A 14326-nucleotide genomic window follows, 5' to 3' on the forward strand; every position below is an offset into this window, starting at 1 on the left:
TTAAGTCTCCTTGTGTTCTTGATAACGCTCCACAACAACTTAAGATCATGCCATCACATAGTTGAAGGGGTGACAGAAGATCTTCATATAAATATGTTACTTTCATTAGTAAAATAAATTTTTGAATATACTTACCCGATGATCATGTAGCTGTCAACTCCGTTGCCCGACAGAATTCTACGGACGGGATACGCCAGCGATCGCTATACAGGAGGGGGGTGTACTCACCAGCGCCATCTGTGGTCAGGTACTCCAGTACTTCTTGTCAACACCACCTCAATTTTATCCTCGGTCCACTGGTTCTCTATGGGGAGGAAGGGTGGGTCAATTAAATCATGATCATCGGGTAAGTATATTCAAAAATTTATTTTACTAATGAAAATAACATTTTTCAATATTAATCTTACCCGATGATCATGTAGCTGATTCACACCCAGGGAGGTGGGTGAAAACCAGTATACATGTTAATCAAGAAGCTAAGTATCCCGTATTTCATTTTTATTAGTTATTCAAAATAACAAATAAAATCGATAAGTACCTGGTAAGGAAGTCGACTTGAACCATTACTCTGCCTTTAATAAGTACGTCTTCCTTACTGAGCGCAGCGGTCCTCTTAGGATGCTGAACGACTCTTAGGTGCTGAAGTATGAAGGGCTGCAACCCATACTAAAGGACCTCATCACAACCTCTAACCTAGGCGCTTCTCAAGAAAGAATTGACCACCCGCCAAATTAACTAGGATGCGGAAGGCTTCTTAGCCGACCGTACAACCCAAAAACAACAATAAAAGTATTCAAGAGAAAGGTTAAAAAGGTTATGGGATTATGGGAATGTAGTGGCTGAGCCCTCACCTACTACTGCACTCGCTGCTACGAATGGTCCCAGGGTGTAGCAGTTCTCGTAAAGAGACTGGACATCTTTGAGATAGAATGATGCAAACACTGACTTGCTTCTCCAATAGGTTGCATCCATAACACTCTGCAGAGAACGGTTCTGTTTGAAGGCCACTGAAGTAGCCACAGCTCTCACTTCATGTGTCCTTACCTTCAGCAAAGCAAGGTCTTCTTCCTTCATATGAGAATGAGCTTCTCTAATCAGAAGCCTTGTGTAGTAAGAAACTGCGTTCTTAGACATAGGTAGTGAAGGTTTCTTAATAGCACACCATAAGGCCTCCAATTGTCCTCGCAAGGGTTTTGACCTTTTAAGATAGTACTTAAGAGCTCTGACAGGGCAAAGAACTCTCTCCCGCTCGTTACCTACCATGTTGGAAAGGCTAGGTATTTCGAACGATTTAGGCCAAGGACGTGAAGGAAGCTCGTTTTTGGCCAAAAAACCGAGCTGTAAGGAACATGTAGCCGTTTCAGATGTGAAACCTATGTTCCTGCTGAAGGCGTGAATCTCACTTACTCTTTTGGCTGTTGCAAGGCAAACGAGGAAAAGAGTTTTTAGAGTGAGGTCCTTGAAAGAGGCTGACTGGAGAGGTTCAAATCTTGATGACATAAGGAACCTTAGGACTACGTCTAGATTCCAGCCTGGAGTGGACAACCGACGTTCTTTAGAGGTCTCAAAAGACCTAAGGATGTCCTGCAGATCTTTGTTGGTGGAAAGATCCAAGCCTCTGTGGCGGAAAACCGCTGCCAACATACTTCTGTACCCCTTGATCGTAGGAGCTGATAGAGATCTAACATTCCTTAGATGTAACAGGAAGTCAGCAACTTGGGTTACAGTGGTACTGGTAGAGGAAACTGCATTGGCTCTGCACCAGCTTCGGAAGACTTCCCACTTAGATTGATAGACTCTGCGAGTGGATATCCTCCTTGCTCTGGCAATCGCTCTGGCTGCCTCCTTCGAAAAGCCTCTAGCTCTTGAGAGTCTTTCGATAGTCTGAAGGCAGTCAGACGAAGAGCGTGGAGGCTTGGGTGTACCTTCTTTACGTGAGGTTGACGCAGAAGGTCCACTCTTAGAGGGAGAGTCCTGGGAACGTCGACCAGCCATTGCAGTACCTCTGTGAACCATTCTCTTGCAGGCCAAAGGGGAGCAACCAACGTCAGCCGTGTCCCTTTGTGAGAGACGAACTTCTGAAGAACCCTGTTGATGATCTTGAACGGCGGGAATGCATACAGGTCGAGGTGGGACCAGTCCAGCAGAAAGGCATCCACGTGAACTGCTGCCGGGTCTGGAATCGGGGAACAGTACAATGGGAGCCTCTTGGTCATCGAGGTAGCGAACAGATCTATAGTTGGCTGACCCCACAGGGCCCAAAGTCTGTTGCACACGTTCTTGTGAAGGGTCCACTCTGTGGGGATGACTTGACCCTTCCGGCTGAGGCGATCTGCCGTAACATTCATATCGCCCTGAATGAACCTCGTTACCAGCGTGAGCTTTCGACTTTTTGACCAAATGAGGAGGTCCCTTGCGATCTCGAACAGCTTCCTCGAATGAGTCCCTCCCTGCTTGGAGATGTACGCCAAGGCTGTGGTGTTGTCGGAGTTCACCTCCACCACCTTGTTTAGCTGGAGGGACTTGAAGTTCATTAAGGCCAGATGAACTGCCAACAACTCCTTGCAATTGATATGAAGCGTTTCCTGTACCTGGTTCCATGTCCCCGAGCATTCCTGTCCGTCCAATGTCGCGCCCCAGCCCGAGTCTGATGCGTCCGAGTAGAGATGATGGTCGGGGGTCTGAACAGCTAACGAGAGACCCTCCTTGAGAAGAATGCTGTTCTTCCACCACGTTAGAGTAGCCCTCATCTCTTTGGAAACAGGAATAGAGACCGTCTCGAGCGTCATATCCTTGTTCCAGTGAGCTGCCAGATGGTACTGAAGGGGGCGGAGGTGGAGTCTCCCTAACTCGATGAACAGGGCTAGCGATGAAAAGAGTCCCTGTTAGACTCATCCACTGCCTCACCGAGCATCGGTTCCTCCTCAGCATGCTCAGGATGCACTCCAGGGCTTGGTTGATTCTTGGGGCCGACGGAAAAGCCCGAAAAGCTCGACTCTGAATCTCCATCCCCAGGTAAACGATGGTTTGGGAAGGAACGAGCTGGGACTTCTCTATATTGACCAAGAGGCCCAGTTCCTTGGTCAAATCCAAAGTCCATCTGAGACTCTCCAGACAGCGACGACTTGTGGGAGCTCTTAAAAGCCAGTCGTCTAAATAAAGGGAGGCTCTGATGTCTGCCAAGTGAAGGAATTTCGCAATATTCCTCATCAGTCGCGTAAACACAAGAGGTGCCGTGCTCAGGCCAAAGCACAGGGCTTGGAACTGGTACACAACCTCTCCAAAGACGAATCTCAGAAAAGGTTGGGAGTCTGGATGGATGGGAACGTGAAAGTAGGCGTCTTTCAGATCTAACGAGACCATCCAGTCCTCCTGTCTGACCGCTGCTAGGACCGACTTCGTCGTCTCCATTGTGAACGTCTGCTTGGTGACATAAGCATTGAGCGCACTGACGTCCAGCACCGGTCTCCAACCTCCTGTCTTCTTGGCCACCAGGAAGAGACGGTTGTAAAAGCCCGGGGATTGATGGTCCCGGACTATCACCACTGCCTCCTTCTGTAGCAGGAGCGACACCTCTTGATGTAACGCTAGCCTCTTGTCCTTCTCCTTGTAGTTGGGAGAGAGGTTGATGGGAGATGTGGTCAGAGGGGGATTGCGGCAGAACGGAATTCTGTAACCCTCCCTTAGCCACTTGACAGACTGAGCGTCTGCACCTCTGCTCTCCCAGGCTTGCCAGAAGGTCTTGAGTCTGGCTCCTACAGCTGTCTGGAGAGGAAGTAAGTCAAAGCTTGCTTTTCGTGGACTTGGCACCTTTCTTGGACTTGCCCCGGTGACTGTCTGCACGGGTACTTCCTCTACTGGAGGCTCTGCCACGAAAGGGCGGAATGAATCTGGTAGCAGGTGTATCAGCCACAGGGGTGCGGTAAGATCTCGGCACGGAAGGTAAGGTTTTAGCCTTACGTGCTGAAGAGGCCATGAGGTCATGCGTATCTTTCTGGATAAGAGCCGCAGCCATCTCCTTGATTAACTCCTCCGGAAACAGGAACTTGGAGAGAGGAGCAAACAGCAACTGTGACCTCTGGCAAGGGGTGATACCAGTCGATAAGTAGGAGCATAGATGTTCCCTTTTCTTGAGGACTCCTGAGACAAAAATAGACGCAAGTTCGCCAGAACCATCGCGAATTGCTTTGTCCATACTGGACATGATCAGCATGGCCGAGTCTTTGTCAGAAGGGGCAGTCTTCCTGCTTAAGGCCCCCAGGCACCAATCGAGGAAGTTAAAAATTTCGAAGGCGCGAAAGACTCCCTTCATCAAGTGGTCCAGATCAGAAAAAGTCCAGCAGACCTTCGAGCGTCTCATAGCCGACCTGCGGGGAGAGTCAACCAAACTTGAGAAGTCGGCCTGGGCAGAGGCAGGAACCCCCAAGCCAGGTTCCTCTCCCGTGGCATACCAGACGCCCGACTTAGAAGCCAGCTTAGGAGGAGGAAACACAAAAGAGGTCCTTCCCAGTTGCTGCTTGGACTGCAACCAATCCCCTAAAACCCTCAAAGCTCTCCTTGATGATCTGGCGAGGACAAGCTTGGTGTAGGCAGACGTAGTAGGCTGCATGCCTAGAGAAAACTCGGATGGAGGAGAACGAGGGGTTGCAGATACGAAGTGTTCAGGGTATAACTCTCTGAACAGAGCCAGGACCTTGCGAAAGTCTAAGGAAGGCGGCGACGACTTGTGTCCCTCCACATCAGATGTAGGATCATCCAGGTGAGCAGCTTCATCCTCAGAAACCTCATCGCCTGAGAGTTGAGTAGCGAGAGGTAAAGGTAGAGCGGCAGGCTGAATGGCTGAATCCTGCAGAACGGGTGCATGCGCACTTGCGGATCCATCATCATGCCTCTGCTGAAGAGACTGAGGGCTGGCAATGACAAAGTCAGGAGGCTGGAGTGAGGGAGGTTCTGCGGTGGTCTGAGGAGCAAGCGTGGTCAGAAGCGAATGCTGGAAGGCATGAGGCTCATGCTGCATGGTAAGCGGCTCATGCTGTATGAGATGAGGCTCATGCTGCGAAGAATGCGGCTGCTGCATGGTAAGAGGCTCGTGCTGCATGCGTTGAGGAGGCTGCCTCATAGCATGAGGCTCCTGCCTCAAGGGTTGCGCCTGCCTCAAGGGTTGAGGAGGTTGCTGCGCAGAGTGAGGCTCCTGCCTCAAGGGTTGCGCCTGCCTCAAGGGTTGAGGAGGTTGCTGCGCAGAGTGAGGCTCCTGCCTCAAGGGTTGAGGAGGTTGCCGCATAGCATGAGGCTGCTGCCTCATGGGTAGAGGAGGTTGCCGCATAGCATGAGGCTCCTGCCTCAAGGGTTGAGGAGGTTGCCGCATAGCATGAGGCTCCTGCCTCATGGGTAGAGGAGGTTGCTGCATAGTGCTGGAACCTGGCAACTCCCAAAGCGGCAGCTCACGCATGGAAGCAGGAGGAGCCTCAAGAACATGCGTCTGGCAGGGAGGACTGCGCAGAGGTGGAGGAGCGCTCGCAGGAGGAGGTGTGTTAACCTTCTCTGCCTGATACTCCTGCATCAAAGCCGCAAGCTGAGACTGCATAGTCTGCAGCATAGACCACTTGGGGTCCACAGAAGTTGGAGCAGAGGCCTGTTGAGGCACCGCCTTACCTCTCTTAGGAGGTGTGCAGTCATCAGATGACTGCGGCGAGTCCGAACTGGCCCAGTGGCTACACCTGGGCCGTTGGACTAGCTCGGAAGGGACCTTACGTTTGAGAGGTCGTGAGACCTGGGTCCACCGTTTCCTCCTGGAAACCTCTTCCGCAGACGAGGAATTTAAGGGCTCAATCGTCTGGGAGTGGAAGTGACGATCTCTATCAGATACGCCCGCAACCACTGAGGATACAACTGTGCGCCGATCAAGGCCTGCCGAACCCTTTTGCCCTTCGACGTTGCTTCTCCCCTGGGCTTGGGAGCTTGCAAGAGGTCCCGGACTGGGAGGAGGACTGGCACGCACAGAAGTATCCTCATGCGCAACACTGACACTGACACTAGGCACAGCACTGGCACTAACACTTCCCACTGCACTCTTCACTTTAAGTTCCTTGACATCTGCCAAGAGAAGATTGTGGTCACTAACTAAAGACTCCACCTTATCACCAAGAGCCTGAATGGCACGCAACATATCCGTCATATCAGGCTGAGCACTCGTAGCAGGTTCGGGGGTCACCACCACAGGGGAAGGAAAAGGTTGAGGGTCATGGGGGGAGGAATAAACCAAAGAGCGAGAAGAACTCCTCCTAACTCTCTCCCTCTCTAACCTAGTTGTATATTTTAGGAATTCATTAAAATCGAATTCCGAAAGCCCAGCACATTCCCCACATCGATCTTCCAACTGACAGGATTTTCCCCTACAGTCGGAACAAACGGTGTGAGGATCAACAGAGGCCTTCGGAAGACGCCTATTACAAGTCCTAACACTACATCGCCTAAATTTAGGAGCTTGAGAGTGGTCGGACATCTTGAATTTAGAGAACAGTCAAGGGGGAATTCCAAAGTAAAGCAAAGATCGTTAACCAATAAATCAATTTAATTCCAAAAGCTATCTAAGCTAAGGGAAAAGCTTCCTGTACAGCGAAGGCTAAATTTTAGAGCAAATACTTCACCAAAACCGTGAACAAAGACTCCAAAATCAACAGCGTATCCATGTAGGTCTTGCCGGCGGCACGACAGAGGAAAAATTGAGGTGGTGTTGACAAGAAGTACTGGAGTACCTGACCACAGATGGTGCTGGTGAGTACACCCCCCTCCTGTATAGCGATCGCTGGCGTATCCCGTCCGTAGAATTCTGTCGGGCAACGGAGTTGACAGCTACATGATCATCGGGTAAGATTAATATTGAAAAATTGATGTTTGTCAAGGACCAGTTCTTTGCTATTTGGATGGATGTATGGAATAAGGGCGATAAGGAAGGCCATTCAGCACTTAGGTATATTAGGAATGAATTTCACAGTTATGTTACAAAATATAAGTCAAGAGAGATTGGATATCAATGATGAAAAAAGGCTGCAGGATCAGAGGTTAAAAAAGTTAAAGTTGCGGGTTTTAGGTCTCCCCTGAGACGATCTACATCATTCTCCTCGGGCGTCCATAAGCCAGCAGGGACTATCACTAGCCCCCTCTAACCTCCCCCCCCCCCCCACAGGCGCCACCCTGGTGAGTAACCCCCGGTAGAAGGTCTCACATATTCACGTCCTAGCAGGGACGCAAACTCGGGACCTCTGAAACAGAAGCCCGCGACACTACCAACCTAGATATCCAGAGTATAGAAGAGGATTTATAAGCCCATTTAGTAATGTTGTTTACAGTACACCCTGAAGGTATTGTCACCTCATACGGGCATTTACAGTTTATAATTAGAGTGGCACTCAGTAGAGTGCAGACCTCCACCGCGGCAGCTTAATTCACGACCTTGACCATAACATGTATTAATTGGCGTGGATTTTCATACACTCAAATATGAACCAAGTTTGAAGATGCTGTGATAACGATGTCAAAACTTATGGCTGATAATGTGAATTAGACATTTTGCTTGACAGTGACCTTGGCCTTCCAAAATTTAATCATTTCAAGCATTTTACAAAACAGTTAATCCGTGCAAGTTTCATTACTCTACGATTAAAATTGTGGCCAGGAAGCTGTTCCCGAACACACACAAATACACAAACATGGGGTAAAACATAACCTTCCAACTTTGTTGGCAGAGGTAAAAATAATGAAGGATGCTAATAAAGAGAGCAGGAAAGGGAATCTTGGTAGTTAACTCATGAACTGACCTGGCATTAATCATACATACATATACCAAAGGCACTTCCCCCAATTTTGGGGGGTAGCCGACATCAACAAGAAACAAAACAAAAAAGGGGACCTCTACTCTCTACGTTCCTCCAGCCTAACCAGGGACTCTGCATTAATAAGAGGATAGAAAAGTTAAAAATGAGAACACCACTCCAAAATCAAACCATTGTTCTCTAGTCTTGGTGGTGCCATAGCTTCTGTACCATGGTCTGCCACTGTCTTGGGGTTCTCTTGCTTGAGGGTACACATAGACACACTATTCTACCCGTTTCCTTATTTCCTTTCATCACCGGGCTATTTTTCCTGTTGAAACCCTTTGGCTTATATCATCCTGTTTTAGAGTTGTAGCTTATGTAGTAATAATAATGATAATAACAAAGGGCAGAGAAAAAAACAGAAATCTAATTAGATAAAAAAATAGCTAATCATCACAGCAAAACAAACCTAGGAAAGGGGTTATGGGATTACAAGATTTGAAATGTCTGAAATGGCGAAGAAAGAAGAACAATATGTTGATATCTTATGGGTAGGCCTTAGAAAAGGTAGAGGACTGTGTTGTTTTGGAGACATGCTGGATTTTGAGGCAGAGTTGAAAAAACACTCAATTCAAGAGAGTATCAGCAGACACAAAGGTGGAAGTGAGAGAAAAGCCTTGATGACTGGTAATAAAAAATCCCCTACAAGAAGAGAGAGCAATAACAGCAGTCATTGTTAGTAAAAAGATCCTAAAAGGTACTTGAAACCTACTGATCTAAATCAACAGTTTCATTGGAGGTTTAAGTAAAGATGGCAGCTGAAAAATGTTATTTTCATTAGTAAAATAAATTTTTGAATATACTTACCCGGTGATCATGTAGCTGCAGCTCTGCTGCCCGACAGAAAAAACCTACGGGCGGGATACGCCAGCGATCGCTATACAGGTGGGGGTGTACAACAACAGCGCCATCTGTCGAGTAGGTACTCAAGTACTTCTTGTCAACAAAGAACCAATTTTCTCCTCGGTCCACTGGGTCTCTATGGGGAGGAAGGGTGGGTCCTTTAATTCATGATCACCGGGTAAGTATATTCAAAAATTTATTTTACTAATGAAAATAACATTTTTCAATATTAATCTTACCCGGTGATCATGTAGCTGATTCACACCCAGGGGGGTGGGTGGAGACCAGCATACATGTTAACATTAGAAGCTAAGTATCCCGTATTTCATTTTAGCAGTTATTCAAAATAACAAACATAAAATTAATAAGTACCTGGTAAGGAAGTCGACTTGAACCATTACTCTGCCTTTTTAAGTACGTCTTCCTTACTGAGCCTCGCGATCCTCTTAGGATGCTGAGCGACTCCTAGGTGCTGAAGTATGAAGGGCTGCAACCCATACTAAAGGACCTCATCACAACCTCTAATCTAGGCGCTTCTCAAGAAAGAATTTGACCACCCGCCAAATCAACCAGGATGCGAAAGGCTTCTTAGCCTTCCGTACAACCCAAAAACAACAATAAAAAGCATTTCAAGAGAAAGATTAAAAAAGGTTATGGGATTATGGGAATGTAGTGGTTGAGCCCTCACCTACTACTGCACTCGCTGCTACGAATGGTCCCAGGGTGTAGCAGTTCTCGTAAAGAGACTGGACATCTTTAAGGTAAAAAGATGCGAACACTGACTTGCTTCTCCAATAGGTTGCATCCATTACACTCTGCAGAGATCTGTTTTGTTTGAAGGCCACTGAAGTAGCGACAGCTCTAACTTCATGTGTCCTTACCTTCAGCAAAGCATGGTCCTTCTCATTCAGATGAGAATGGGCTTCTCTAATCAAAAGTCTGATGTAATAAGAAACTGCGTTCTTCGACATCGGTAAAGCAGGTTTCTTAATAGAACACCATAAAGCTTCTGATTGTCCTCGCAATGGCTTCGTACGTCTTAAATAGTACTTAAGAGCTCTTACTGGGCATAGTACTCTCTCTTGTTCGTTTCCAACCAAACTGGACAGACTTGGAATCTCGAACGATTTGGGCCAAGGACGAGAAGGGAGTTCGTTTTTAGCTAAAAAACCAAGCTGTAAGGAACATGTAGCCGTTTCAGATGTAAATCCTATGTTCCTGCTGAAGGCGTGTATCTCACTGACTCTTTTAGCTGTTGCTAAGCAAACGAGGAAAAGAGTCTTCAAAGTGAGATCTTTAAAAGAGGCTGATTGAAGCGGTTCGAACCTTGCTGACATCAGGAACCTTAAAACCACGTCTAAGTTCCAACCTGGTGTGGCTAACCGACGCTCCTTTGAGGTCTCAAAAGACTTAAGGAGGTCCTGTAGATCTTTGTTGTTGGAAAGATCTAAGCCTCTGTGGCGGAAGACTGCTGCCAACATGCTTCTGTAACCTTTGATCGTAGGAGCTGAAAGGGATCTTACCTTCCTTAGGTGTAAAAGGAAGTCAGCTATCTGCGTTACAGAGGTACTGGTTGAGGATACTGAATTCGCCTTGCACCAGCTTCGGAAGACTTCCCATTTTGACTGGTAGACCTTGAGAGTGGATGTCCTCCTTGCTCTGGCAATCGCTCTGGCTGCCTCCTTCAAAAAGCCTCTAGCTCTTGAGAGTCTTTCGATAGTCTGAAGGCAGTCAGACGAAGAGCGTGGAGGCTTGGGTGTACCTTCTTTACATGCGGCTGACGCAGAAGGTCCACTCTTAGAGGAAGAGTCCTGGGAACGTCTACTAGCCATTGCAGTACCTCGGTGAACCATTCTCTCGCGGGCCAGAGGGGAGCAACCAACGTCAACCTTGTCCCTTCGTGAGAGGCGAACTTCTGCAGTACCTTGTTGACAATCTTGAACGGGGGGAACGCATAAAGGTCTAGATGGGACCAATCCAGAAGAAAGGCATCTATGTGAACTGCTGCTGGGTCCGGAATCGGTGAGCAATAATTTGGGAGCCTCTTGGTCATCGAGGTAGCGAACAGATCTATGGTGGGCTGACCCCACAGGGTCCATAGTCTGTTGCAAACATTCTTGTGAAGGGTCCATTCTGTAGGGATGATCTGACCCTTCCGGCTGAGGCGGTCTGCCATGACATTCATGTCGCCTTGAATGAACCTCGTTACAAGCGATATGTTTCGATCTCTTGACCAGGTGAGGAGGTCCCTTGCGATCTCGAACAACGTCATCGAATGAGTCCCTCCTTGCTTGGAGATGTACGCCAAGGCTGTGGTGTTGTCGGAGTTCACCTCCACCACCTTGCCTAGAAGGAGGGACTTGAAGCTTCTCAAGGCCAGATGAACTGCCAGTAGCTCCTTGCAGTTGATGTGTAGTGCTCTTTGATCCGGATTCCACGTGCCCGAGCATTCCCGACCGTCCAGTGTCGCACCCCAGCCCGTGTCCGATGCGTCCGAGAAGAGAAGGTGGTCGGGGGTCTGAACAGCCAGTGGTAGACCTTCCCTGAGAAGAATGTTGTTCTTCCACCAAGTCAGTGCAGACTTCATCTTCTCGGAGATAGGAACTGAGACCGCTTCTAGCGTCATGTCCTTTCTCCAGTGAGCAGCTAGGTGATACTGAAGGGGTCGGAGGTGGAGTCTCCCTAACGCGATGAACTGGTCCAGCGATGAAAGGGTCCCTATCAGACTCATCCACTGTCTGACTGAACATCGGTTCCTCTTCAGCATGCTCTGGATGCATTCTTGGGCTTGACTGATTCTGGGGGCCGACGGAAAAGCCCGAAAAGCTTGACTCTGAATCTCCATACCTAGATAGACTATAGTTTGGGATGGGACGAGTTGGGACTTTTCTATATTGACCAGGAGACCCAATTCCTTGGTCAGATCCAGAGTCCATTTGAGATTCTCCAGACAGCGACGACTTGACGCAGCTCTTAAAAGCCAGTCGTCCAAATAGAGGGAGGCTCTGATGTCTGCTAAATGCAGGAATTTGGCAATATTCCTCATCAGTTTGGTAAACACTAGAGGTGCCGTGCTTAGGCCAAAGCACAGGGCTTGGAACTGGTAAACCACCTTCCCAAAGACGAACCTTAGGAAAGGTTGGGAATCTGGGTGGATGGGAACGTGAAAGTACGCGTCCTTTAGGTCTAACGAGACCATCCAGTCTTCCTTCCTGACCGATGCTAGCACCGACTTCGTCGTCTCCATGGTGAACGTCTGCTTGGTGACAAAGACATTTAGAGCACTGACGTCTAGCACCGGTCTCCACCCTCCTGTCTTCTTCGCTACTAAGAAGAGACGGTTGTAGAAGCCCGGGGATTGATGGTCCCGGACTATGACTACCGCTCCCTTTTGTAGCAAGAGAGACACCTCTTGCTGTAAAGCTAGCCTCTTGTCCTCCTCTCTGTACCTGGGAGAGAGGTCGATGGGAGTTGTTGCTAGAGGGGGCTTGCGCAAGAATGGAATCCTGTACCCCTCTCTGAGTAACTTCACAGACTGTGCGTCTGCACCCCTGTTCTCCCAGGCCTGCCAGTAGTTCTTGAGCCTGGCTCCCACTGCTGTCTGGAGAAGATGGCAGTCAGACTCTGCCTCTTGAGGACTTGGAACCCTTCTTCTTGTTGCCACGTTGACTATCGGCACGGGTACCTCCTCTGCTGGAGGTTCTGCCACGGAAGGGCGGAATGAACCTCGACGCTGGTGTGTCCATCCTAGGTCTAGGCACGGAAGGTAAAGCTGTGACTTTACGTGCGGATGACGCCACCAGGTCATGGGTGTCTTTCTGGATCAACGAGGCGGCAATCCCCTTGATCAGCTCTTCAGGAAAGAGACACTTGGATAGCGGAGCAAACATCAGCTCTGACTTCTGACATGGTGTGACTCCCGCCGACAAGAAGGAGCAAAGGTGATCTCGCTTCTTAAGAACTCCAGACACGAAAGAAGCCGCAAGCTCGCCAGACCCATCCCGAATGGCTTTGTTCATGCAGGACATGATGAGCAAGGCAGAGTCCTTATCCGAAGGGGAGGTCTTTCTGCTCAACGCTCCCAAACACCAGTCCAGGAAGTTAAAGATCTCAAACGCACGGAAAACTCCCTTCAAAAGATGGTCCATGTCCGAAGAAGTCCAGCAAATCTTGGACCGTCTCATAGCCAGTCTGCGGGGAGAGTCTACCAGACTTGAGAAGTCGCCCTGGGCAGAGGCAGGAACTCCCAAGCCTAGAACCTCTCCTGTGGCATACCATACGCTAGATCTGGAAGCAAGCTTGGTCGGGGGAAACAAGAAGGTTGTCTTCCCAAGTTGCTTCTTGGCCTGCAGCCACTCTCCCAGTACCCTTAAAGCTCTCTTGGACGAGCGAGCGAGTATGAGTTTCGTAAAGGCAGGAGCTGCTGACTGCATGCCTAAAGCGAACTCAGAGGGAGGTGAGCGTGGAGCTGCAGACACAAACTGGTCCGGATACAACTCCTTAAACAGGGTAAGGACTTTCCTAAAGTCTAAGGAGGGAGGCGTAGTCTTGGGTTCATCTATGTCGGAGTGTTGATCATCCAAATGCGCAGCTTCGTCGTCATCAGAGATTCCTTCATCCGAATGCTGAGGAGGAAGCGGCAAAGGAGGAGAAGAAAGCTGAACGGCTGAATCCGGCAGCACGGGTGCATGCGTAGCTGCACTGGATCCAACATCATGCCGCTGCTGGTCAGTCTGAGAGCTGGCAACAACCAAAGCGGAGTGGCGGTGCTTGGTGGGGACTGCCGTGGGTTGCGGAGACTGCCGCATCGCGTCAAAACACGGCAGCTTGACTGCACCTTCCCACTGCTGATGCGGTAGCTCACGCATGTCAACGGAGGGAGCCGCATCAACATGCGTCTGGCAGGGTCGACTGCGCATCGGTGGTGGAGCTCTCACAGCCGGAGTGTGGGAGCAGGCAGCCGCAGTGTCAGCTGAGCGCACAACCGTGGCAGGTTGTAGGTTAACGGGTGCAGCGTCAACCTTCTCAGCACGATACTCCTGCATGAAGGAAGCTAGCTGAGTCTGCATAGACTGCAGCAAAGACCACTTAGGGTCTACAGCAGTTGGTGCGGCAACAGACGGAGTGATTGCCTGCTGCGGAACCACTCTACCTCTCTTGGGAGGTGTGCAGTCTTCGGAAGACTGCGGCGAGTCCGAACTAACCCAGTGGCTACACCTGGGCCGTTGGACTCGCTCGGAAGGGACCTTGCGCTTGAGAGGTCGTGAGACCTTGGTCCAGCGTTTCTGACGAGAAACTTCTTCCGCAGACGAGGAATGAATGGGCTCACTCGTCTGTTTGTGGGTGGGACAATCTCTGCAAGATACGTCCTCAACCACTGAGGGTACGTCTGTACGCTGATCAAGGCCTGTCGAACCCTTTGGTCGTACGACATTGCTTCTCCCCTGGGCTTGGGAGCTTGCAAGAGGTCCCGGACTGGGAGGACGACAGGCACGAACAGACGCACCCTCATGCGTAACACTGACACTTTTCACTGCACTTGCACTCACTACACTTCCCACTGCACTTTTCTCCTTCAACTCCCTGACGTCAGCCAGGAGTTGATTGCG

This window comes from Palaemon carinicauda, chromosome 9, assembly GCF_036898095.1.
Source record: "Palaemon carinicauda isolate YSFRI2023 chromosome 9, ASM3689809v2, whole genome shotgun sequence".
NCBI lineage: Eukaryota > Metazoa > Arthropoda > Malacostraca > Decapoda > Palaemonidae > Palaemon > Palaemon carinicauda.